The sequence below is a fragment of the Diabrotica virgifera genome, chromosome 1 (genome assembly GCF_917563875.1).
Source record: "Diabrotica virgifera virgifera chromosome 1, PGI_DIABVI_V3a".
Classification (NCBI taxonomy): domain Eukaryota; kingdom Metazoa; phylum Arthropoda; class Insecta; order Coleoptera; family Chrysomelidae; genus Diabrotica; species Diabrotica virgifera.
In genome coordinates, this window is record NC_065443.1 from 226,967,927 (window position 1) to 226,979,422 (window position 11,496).

Here is an 11,496-nt window from a genome sequence, read left to right on the forward strand (position 1 = left end):
AATTTGTTCCAACTTTACGAAATTACATTTTGATTTTCTTTATTTTATTAGGCTATAAAACGAATAAAGAAAAGAACAATGGAAAGGAAGTAAATTTGGTTCCACCAGACTAATTATTATAAGAAATAAGAAATGGAAATAATTTTACCCAGACGCCAACTTCATAAAAGAAATAGAGTCCAGAAGACTCCAATGGACAGGACACCTCAGAAAACCAAATAACAGTAATGCTGGTATGGGAGGAAGTCCCAACTGGTAGAAGACCGCGCGGACGCGCTCGACTCCGGTGACGAGATAATATATAGCACAGAGGTGGCCAAGCTCCTTGATACTCCGAGCCATTTTTCAAAATTTGAAAGTTTTCGCGAGCCACAATTAAACAATTTTATTTACAAAGTTCAAAAAGGGTATTAAATTTTTCCCTTAGTGTTTGGATTACAAGTACTTTATAGTGAAATAAAACGGTTCATATCGTTGTTTCAAATATGCAAATAATTCTACAAGCAGCTTTACTAATTCAGAATACTTCGATTCTTCATCATCCTTCCATCTTTTTCTGGGATGACCTACTGATCTTCTACCGTCTCTCAAAAGCACTGTCTATAATATGTCTTCCTCTGATCTTACCACATGACCTGCTAATCTTATCTTAGCTTTTTTATATCTGGCGAAGTTTTCAGTAGAATTCACAGTCACCAATTCAGCTTTGCGGCGCCTTCTCCACTCTCCTGTCAATTCATGTCTTTGGAGGCCAAATATCATTATGAGAACATTCCTTTCAAAATCCAGCAGCATATTTTTATATCCCGGTGATGTAGAATCCATGTTTCACTTCCATATGTAAAAATTGGGTGAATAATTTGGCATGTACAATCTTAATTTAGATTGTCTTATTAGCAGGTTACATCTAAATAATAATGATAAGGAGTATAATGCTCTATACCACGCAGCTATCCATGCTCAGACCTCTTTTCATATGTGGTTATCATCTGTGATCACCGCCTCTAGATATTTACTCTTTTACTACTTCGAAGTTGTGGTCATTAATAGATATGTTCCGCCTAACTCCTGGTCTTGGATTTTTGGTTACTAGCATGTATTTCGTCTTCTATTAATTTATTCAAAGATCCAGAACACATGTTTCTTCCTCAAGTTGTGAAAACATCTCTCTAACGACTTTTGTAGAATGAGTCACGAACTATTCAAATCTGTTCACTTTGGTGCAGGTATGTCCAGGTACGCGCCGCGGAGTGTGAGTACTTCGTATTATTGAGAGAATGTGACTGTCGTCGAGCTGGACCCGCAGAATATGAGTCCCATGGAGACCCCATTCGAAGTCCGCGTCTTGTGATTGTTTAGAGGTTTTAGACTCAAGGATGTATGTGTGAGATAGATTAGATTATTAGATTAATTGTCTAGGAACGCTCTATTCCACTCAGCTATCCATACTCAGACCTCTTTTCATATGTGGTTGTCATCTGTGATTACTGCCTCTAGATATTTAAACTGTTTTATTACTTCGAAGTTGTGGTCAATAATAGATATGTTCCGCATAACTCTTGGTCTTTTATTTTTGATTACTAGCATGTATTTCGTCTTCTATTAATTTATTCGAAGACCCAGACTACCTGTTTCTTCCTTTTGTGAAAACATCTCTTTCACGACTGATGAGCGACTGCACCTAGATCATCAGCAAAGGTCGGCAATAGTTTCGATGTTTGATTCGCAAATCCCCTGTCAGCTCAGATGATATTTTAGATATTACATATTCTAAGGCCAAATTGAATAGCAAGAGTGATAAAGGGTGTCCGTGTCTAAGTCCTTATGTAACACTTAGGGCCGGTACTTTATATCCCGGTTAAACCTCGGTTAGCTAAGGACAGAAGGACCATAGCTAACCTAGAAATATAGGGTGAGGCAGATAACTGGCCTATTAGAAATATCTCGAGAACTAAAGGCAACAGAATCATGAAAATTGGAATAAAGCGGTTTTGAAGGATGATCTATTAAATGAAAATATTTTCATCTCTTTGAAACTTCCGGTTATACCGGAAGTTGCTTATAACTTCATTTTTTTAAATGGGACACCCTGTATATTTTTACATTTTTGGATTCTCTTCGATGTCTTCTTTCTTAAAAGATGAGGTTTTGTAATATTATACAGGGTATTTTAAAAGATAATTACGTTTTTTTATTAATTTCGTAGCAACATTCAAACCCTGTAGAATTGTAGTAGTTTCACATCTAAAACTATACTTACGTTCAAATGATTTTTAATATACTCTACTATTGTTAAGAATCATTAGTATAGCTAAATTTTTAATTTTAATATGCAGGGTTGGTCGAAACTCGAAATGAGTATTTTCTGAGTTTTCTTAAATAGAACACCCTGTATTTTTGTATTGTAGTGAAATGATATTTTATAGTACTTTTTTATTTCTTAAGCATTCCCTATACCTAACTGCTTTAATTTGTGAGTTATTGGTGAATCAAACTAAACATTAATTGCAACAAAAAATACGTATAATTTTATTAGGTTGGCCGTGAAAATACTCAATCCCAAATAATTTTTCAGAAATAAATACATATTAATCCAGACTGGTCCTTAAAATTACCAATAATGGTTTAGCTATCAAAATACCTACGTAGTTAAGATTGTTGGTTCGATTAACAATTAAGCACAAATTAAAGCAGTTAGGTATAGAGAATGCTTAAGAAATAAAAAAGTACCATAAAATATTATTTCATTACAATACTAAAATACAGGGTGTTCCATTTAAAAAAACTCAGAAAATACTCATTCCGAGTTTCGACCAACCCTGTATACTAAAATTAAAAATTTAGCTATACTAATTATTCTTAACAATAGTAGAGTATATTAAAAATCATTTGAACGTAAGTAGAGTTTTAGATGTCAAACTACTACAATTCTACAGGGTGTTAATTTTGCTACGAAATTAATAAAAAATCGTAATTATCTTTTAAAATATCCTGTATAATATTACAAAACTTGATATTTTAAGAAAGAATACATCAAAGAGAATCCAAAAATGTAAAAATATACAGGGTGTCCCATTTAAAAGAACGAAGTTATAAGCAACTTCCGGTATAACCGGAAGTTGCAAAGAGATGAAAATATTTTCATTTAATAGATCATCCTTCAAAACCCCTTTATTCCAATTTTCATGATTCTGTTGCCTTTAGTTCTCGAGATATTTCTAATAGGCCCTTTATTTGCCTCACCCTGTATAATATGCATAACATAAACATAAACGCAATTATACTTTTTATTATATTCATAAATAATTATAATAATAATTATAATTGCATTTATTACAACGAAAGAGGCCCTATGGGGTACTTTTCTGACCCGATTTTTTTTTCTGTTAGCTAACCGGGGTTTAATCGGGACATAAAGTGCCGGCCCTTAGTCTTTTGTATTTGTTGTCAGTTATTTTGAAAAACAAAAATTAAAAGTAATGTAGGTACATTTATTGAGAGCCACAAATAATCCTTCAAGGAGCAGCATGTGGCTCGCGAGCCAAATTTGGACCACCCCTGATATAGCAGGTCCGAAAGCTATGGGAGTGGAGAATTGGATAGAGGTTGCTCAAGACAGAGAATAGTGGAGGCATGTTGTCGAGTCGGCTAAAACCCACGAAGGGTTGTAACGCCACGGAGTAAGTCAGTAAGTAAGAAATAGAAATAAAACATACAGAAGAGCTAGAAATACCAAAAAACTGAGAAAAAATAATGGAATAGAATCGGAAGATATGGACATGACGTTGAAAATGAACACTTTATCAGAAATAGTAAGTACCAAACCAAAAGAAACGAAATGAAAAAAGAAAGAAGAGATATGGAAACTAATTACTTGGAATGGTAGAACTATACAGGGTAAAGAAAAAAAGATAGAGTTTGAAGAAGCAAATTTAAATATATGTACTAGCCAGTGGCGTGGCTGACAGGCCCGCAGGGCACGCAATGCGGGGGAGCCCCGACCTTAGAAGGGGCCCCTTAAAGCCTTCAAGCTTAGTACTTCTACTTTCTTTAAATTAGGGACCAAAACATACTCTCTTAATAAGCATCAAAATGGAGAATTTGGAAGGAAGTAATGAAGCGGGTAATTGACGTAACTTTTCGTGGAAATGTTGTTAGTTTAGCTGAAAGTGAATCCCAAGAAGGTAATTTTTGTCCGTGGTTCTTTTACTAGCTAAAATGATCCTGTTTTAGCTAAATTAATCGATAAACACACTAACTTAAGCACAAATTACTTGAGCTCCCAAATACAAAACGAAATTATAAATTTGGTGGCTCAAGGAACGAAAAACAAATTGATTAATTTAATTTAAAAAAATTGTTAAAATTGTTTTTATTCAATAATTCTTGATACCACTCAAGATATTTCAAAACACGATCAGCTTAGTTTTATTTTCCGGTATGTAAAAATGACTTGCGATGAAAATAATTTACCATCTAAATCAGACGCAGACGTTGTTGAAAGTGTTATGGGATTTATTCGCATATTATGAAATAGGCATGGTCACAAGCTCGAGCTTAGCTCGACTTGGCCCGTTTGAGGAGTCGAGCTTCAAGCTCAAGCCGGTTTCTTTCTTGCGAGCCGAGCTTCGAGCTGAATCAAATTTTTTTCGAGCAGAGTCGAGTTTGAAACGAGCCGAGCTTTCCTCAACGAGCTTGTGAATATTTTAGCTAATACTTAATACTTTTTCTAATTCATTTACAGTGGCGGCTCGTGGCCTTGGAGACAGGGTCGGCAAGGTTTTTTGTCTCCTCATATAGGTATACCATCAAAATAAAAGGCTTAAATCATCATAGGAGATTTTGTTGTTTTTTGTTTTTTTTTATTTGATGTACGTGACATTCTCTCTTGTTTCATGGTGTTTCGACAATACGGGTTGATTCTTTTGAGACAAGATAAATCCCGTTTATTTTAGGCAGAAATTGGTGGTAATAAGAAAATTAATGAACAGTTTGATGTAATGAATTGCAGTACTTACTACATAGAATTATACATACATATTTTGTAACTTATCCCACTTTCTGAAAATATTCAGATCGGCATAATTTTTCAGTACCTAACTAGTAATAATAAATATCTTGAAAATTCTTTGGCGAAGGTAACTTTTAAATTTTGAATCGTCAAAGAGGTCAAAAATTTGCAAATCTTCAAAATTCGAAAAACGAGTATCTATTTGTATATAATAGTAGGTATCCAAAATTTCAAGATATACCTACTCGTTTTTCGAGATATGTATCATGTCGTTGTCTTTTTTGGGATGGTTCGGAAATATCAAGCGAATCCAAAACGTCACTGCGTATATATTGGAAACTACTATCATTACGAAAATCTCTGAGATTTTGCACCAGATGTCGTATTCTATTTTTGGAATAAATAATGTCAGTTTACTGATTTTGAACAACAAGGAATATCTTGGGCAAACTCTGTCTTAAAAATATTTAAAAGAATATTCACGTACCGCCACTTTCAAAATCGTCGCCTTCGATAATAAAATCAAAAATTTCCAAAAGCTGTTCACGAAAATCTGCTACAGATACTAAAACTACCAGAGATATGAGATAATCTGCTTAGATAAAACTAACCGAGATTAAAAATTTCATCGCGTCTGACAAACTGTTCGCTTTTTTTCGAAACAAATTTGTTCTAAAGCAGTAATCCGTTTAGGTGAGCTAAACTGGCAAGAAAAGACGATGGTATCATGCAAAACTAAATTCATTATATGCGCATAATAGTGAGTAAATAAAGCTTGTGATGCAATAGTTTTAAATTTTGCCTGGAGACCATTCAATTCACCACACATCACAGCAACGCCGTCATAAGATTGCCCCAGTTTGCCCTACCAATTTATTTTTGATATCAAAAAATTTTAATCTGTTCTTTAAAACACCAAAGATCTATTCTGCCTTATTGCTTTTACTCACGTCTTAAAACCTAAGAACCTCTCATAAATATTACCACGTAACGCGTACCGAACAACAATAATTGATAATTGTGAATGACATGATAATCAGAAGTTTTATCTACTTCCAGCGAAAAGCAAATGGTTTTCTAAATATCAGATTCAATAACGTTATTCAAAATGTAACTATTTGATTATGTATATTAGTTAATTCTGTAGTACGAATACACTTCGAATCAGAAAGTAAATATTTCTAAAATAATTTTATTAATTCTCTATAATTACTTTGATTTTTAACAAATGCTTCGCTCCATCATGTCCACTAAATGATAATTCCTGACAACTTAAAAAATATATAATATCAATTAAACGACGTAAAACGGCGTGATTATTTTTGACAATTTCTGCCGATGATTCCAAATGAAATACCGACCGGCAGACTTAAAATGTGCCGTACCTGCCGCTTATGCCTACGGAGAGAATTTATGTTCGCTTGCTCATCGACTTGTTATTTCGTTGAGTTTTACGTGTAAATCGTCAAGCTACGGATGAGTTGGGTACGGCTAGCCGAAAAGTCAGATGAATGGCTCGGATCATTCATTTTTTGAGAAATCTGTTATGCGCAGGGATCACTTAACGCTCGGATTGATCAAATCCTTTTAAAAACCATGAATAAAATTTAGTCTGTGTTATCTGACAGATGTTTTTTACTTTACAGATACAAATATTAAAAAAATCTATATCTATAAATGTGTGGGTCGGCACTGCCGACCCTGCCGACCCTGACCGGCCGCCACTGTTCATTTATTTCTGCTACGACTGATACTACTGTTTGAGAATAAGTAATTCAGACTATAAATATGTATTTTCAATATACAGTGTGTCCGTAAAACATGGAATAAGTGTCAAAAGATCGGCTCGGCTGGAATAGAGTCCACCCCTTTTAGGAAATTGTAAAATTTATACAATCACAATCAAAGCACTTTTCCGTACACAACTGCAGAGGAAAGAGGTATGATAGGGCAAGCGTTATGAGTGGTGTATATTCAGGCTACAAAGGCGCAACTGACATTTAAAAAGCTAGTGCTATGTAAATTCCCATGTTCATCGTGCATCTCATAATCTGAACCTAGTATTGAATGATGCCGTTGCCGGTGTACATGAGTTGTTTTTTTAGGATATAATTAATTAAAAGATTATAATGTTCTTTTAGTGCAAGTATTAAAATATGGGATGTACTATGTGCTAATTATAACTTTGGATTCGTCGCGTTTGCTAACACTTAAAAGATTATATGAAACCCGGCGGTTATCCAGACATGATGCTTTTATGGCTATGGTCGAGCTTTCCGACATGTAATGAAACCTTTAACGAAAATTTCATTGCTATCTAAAGAACGAAGAAAAAATAGAAGCTAATGCATTATGAGACCGTATGAACAACTGTGAATTTATCATTAACATTACTATTAAATCTAAAATACTTAACTTTATTAATCTAACATCAAAACTTTTGCAATCTGAAACGGCAGAGTTATCGGTCGCCCTTCAACTTTTTGAAAAAACTCGTTATAATTTTCGAGAAATGAAAAACTAGTTTTCCAAAACTACAGCAGAAGCAGCAACAATAGCAGAATAATGGTTTATTATACCGGAATTTAAAAATCAACTGATAAAACGTATAAAAAATTTTACGATGAACTCAGCTGCGACGAAAAAATAACTTGTAGCAAAAAATTTTTGACGTTAGTGTTTTCAATGTAAATTTAGATATAATATTGCAACAACTTACTAATAGGTTTGTCGGATTAAGAGACATGTATAATAGGTTTTAATGTATATTCCCAAAAAATCTATTAACACAAACTGATGAAGACGTATAGAAGAAATTATACACAAAGAAGGATAAAATTAGAAATGAGTATATTAGGGGAAGTCTAGGTGTGGCACCAATTGATGCCAAAATGAGAGAGCATAGGTTAAGATGGTTTGGTCATGTTCAACGTCGAGACGTTAACCACCCAATACGAAGAATAGCTGAAGTGTAGATTCCTGGAAGGAGTAGGAGAGAAAGACCAAAGAAGACCTGGGGGGAGACGATAAGGCAGGACATGTTGGTAAAGGGGATTAACAGTGATATGGCCCAAGATAGAATTGTGTGGAGAAATGCAATTAGGGAAGCCGACCCCGCATAGGGATAAGGCAAAGAGAATGATGATGATGATGATGAAGACGTATAGAAAGGCCAAATAATGTAATTTACATATCGCACCTCCGCTCAAAAAGTGTCATAACTCAAAAAAATTTAAAATCGGTTTATTACACCAACAGCTAATTAAAACTATAAACTCCTATCTCACAAGGTATCACGTCTATGGGTCAAGTATTTGTCGTTATATGACACTAGTGTCATTATACGATTATCCAAAATCAACGACGCACCGAACACAAACCGTGTCACGTCACATATCGACTTTTCGACTTATGCAAAGTATTTGTCCATCTTGTATCTAAGATGTGTATAAAGCGTCGTTTGTCGAGTTAAGACAGTATATGTGATTACTTTATTCAAAACAATCTGCAAATGTGCTCAAGAAAAGTCTCACATTTATCACTTATTTATTTTTCTTTTTGCAGTATTTTGTGTTTAATGTTGTTACTTGTATTCAAAAGTTAAATCATTAAAAAGTATAAGTCTGTTAACCAGATAATAATAGTGATATTATTTTCTGTATTGCAAGTGTCACTTTTGATAAATAATATTTCGTAAATTTTTCGTTACTTTATCTATACAGTGTCACACCTCAAAAAAAATAATTTAATATTTTTAATATACTTAAACGCTATTTTATAGAGCTTCAAAAACAATTGTAAATAACTAACTAAAATAGTTATTATTCTAATTTTAATAGTTTTTGAATTAAACCTGAAAATGTTGTAGGACAAAATTTAAACGGCTTTTTCTCGAAACTTTGCTTTTTTTATTTATGACACTCTTTGAGCGGAGGTGCGATATATTCTAGTAATTATTATACTGTTATAAGTTGTCGTTATGTTTATAATAGGGGGCCCACCAAAAGTTGTCGCGGGGAGGCCCCCCAATCTTCAGCTACGCCACTGGTACTAGCAATCACTGAAACTTAGAAAGAAGGAAAAGGAATACAAAAACACGAAAATCAGAGAGCTAGGATGGTTGTAGGATAATATAATTTATAAAAAAAATAGCAGAAAAAATAAAAAATTGGGAAGTCTGGGTGGAACGAATACTTCAAATAGAAATAGAAATTGAAAATTTGAATATAAAAATTGTAATAATTGCTTTTGGACCAAACAAATGTTTCCAAGCATGCTTTGTAGACTAAAAGATATTCTGGGGAGACTTAACATTAACTACAGGAAGGACAAAAGGAACAATTTAAATAGCCAGTGATTTAATAGCAGGGTGGATCAAAAAGATAAAACATTAGGAAAATACGGTGAGGTAGACAGAAATAACAACGGGTCAAGAACGCTCGATTACTGTATGATGCAAAATTTAATAACAATGAATTTAATATTTGAACTCAAAAAATACATAAGTATAATAGAAAAGTTAAAAGGGAAGGAGAAAAACCCATATCTGCTTATTATATCAGTAGATAAGTTATCAAAATATTAATGAAAAAACGACAAACAACCTAAATGTAAACGAAAAATCAGAAAAAGTTTTGATTGATACTAGTAAGTCCTTAAACTAACAAATAAAATAAGAAGTATAAGACAGCAGTAAATAACGCAAAAGTTAGAGAAATTAAAATAAAAGAACAGATGAGGCTCTCTCCAAAGAAACTATCATAAATACAGTTATACGGGACAAGTATGCGGGGCAACAAAAAAAATATAGAGGAACAAACTGATGCAATCAAGAAATAAAACAATAAATTAAAAAAGAAATGACCATGGACCACATACTTGAATAATAAAACAGTTCAACGTTATAAAAAGTACAAATATGAAAGAAATAAAAGTGGTAAGATAAAGAGTTGGTCACACTAACACTGCTCAAATCTAAGTATTCGAGCTTAAATAACAGGAAAACGATGCATTTTATTAAATATACTTTGTTTTTTTAAAGTACAGTAGAGCGTCGATAATCCGAACTAATTGGTACAGGGGTAGTTCGGATTATCAAATTGTTCGGATTATCGAACATATCTTCCAAATACATACAAAGCTCATAAACATAGTACATATGTACATATGTACATACGTTTTAGTTACAAGCAATAAGACACCTGCATAATAAACAAATATGTATATTGTATGTATTACTGCATAAACAAAACAAAAATCCGCGGTCATATTTTGCCCATATTGTCATATTAAATCCAAAAATTCGGTCCTCGATCATATTTTTTAATTTTTATATTTTTGAAGTGAAAACTTCTTTAGGGACGTTGTGCGATTTTTTGATAGGGGAAAAAGCAGTGAATTCGCGACCGTCATCGCGACCGTCAGCGCGACCGTCATCGCTTATGCTATATATTATTTGTATGTATATATAAATTGTATAGAAGTATTTAAATTTATAATAAATGTAAAACGTATTTTAGGGTGGGGAAAAAAGATTTATTTCGCGACCGTCATCGTGACCGTCATCTATTCGGCGAAATAAATTTTGTACGTATCTATATCATACATAAATTCTATAGAAGTATTTGAATTTAAAATAAATGTAAAACCTATTTTTGAATGGGGAAAAAGGATTTATTTCGCGACCGTCACCTCTTCGGCGAAATAAATTTTGTACGTATATGTATTGAAGTGAAAACTTCTTTAGGGACGTTGTGCACTTTTTGGATGGGAAAAAGTATTAAATTGGCGACCGTCATCACTTTGACGAAATAAACATTTGAAGTGAAAACTTCTTTAGGGACGTTGTGCTCTTTTTGGATGGAAAAAATTATGAAATTAGCGACCGTCATCGCTTCGACGAAGTAAATTTTTTAAAGTGAAAACTTCTTTAGGGACGCACTTTTTGGATGGGAAAAAAGTAATAAATTAGCGACCGTCATCACTTTGACGAAATAAATATTTGAAATGAAAACTTCTTTAGGGACGTTGTGCTCTTTTTGGATGGGAAAAAATAATAAATTAGCGATCGTCATCGCTTCGACGAAATAAATATTTGAAGTGAAACTTCTTTAGGGACGTTCTGCACTTTTTCGATGGAAAAAAGTATTAAATTAGCGACCGTCATCGCGACCGTCATTGCTTCGATGAAATAAATTTTTGAAGTGAAAATTTGTTGAGGGACGTTGTACACTTTTTGGATGGGGAAAAATGATTAAATTAGCGACCGTCATCGCTTAGACGAAATAAATTTTTGAAGTGAAAATTTCTTTAGGGATGTTGTGCACTTTTTGGATGGGGGAAAAGTATTGAATTAGGGACCGTCATCGCTTCGACGAAATAAATTTTTGAAGTGAAATCTTCTTTAGGGACGTTGTGCACTTTTTGGATGGGAAAAAGTATTATATTAGCGACCCTCATCGCGACCATCATCGCTTCGACGAAAT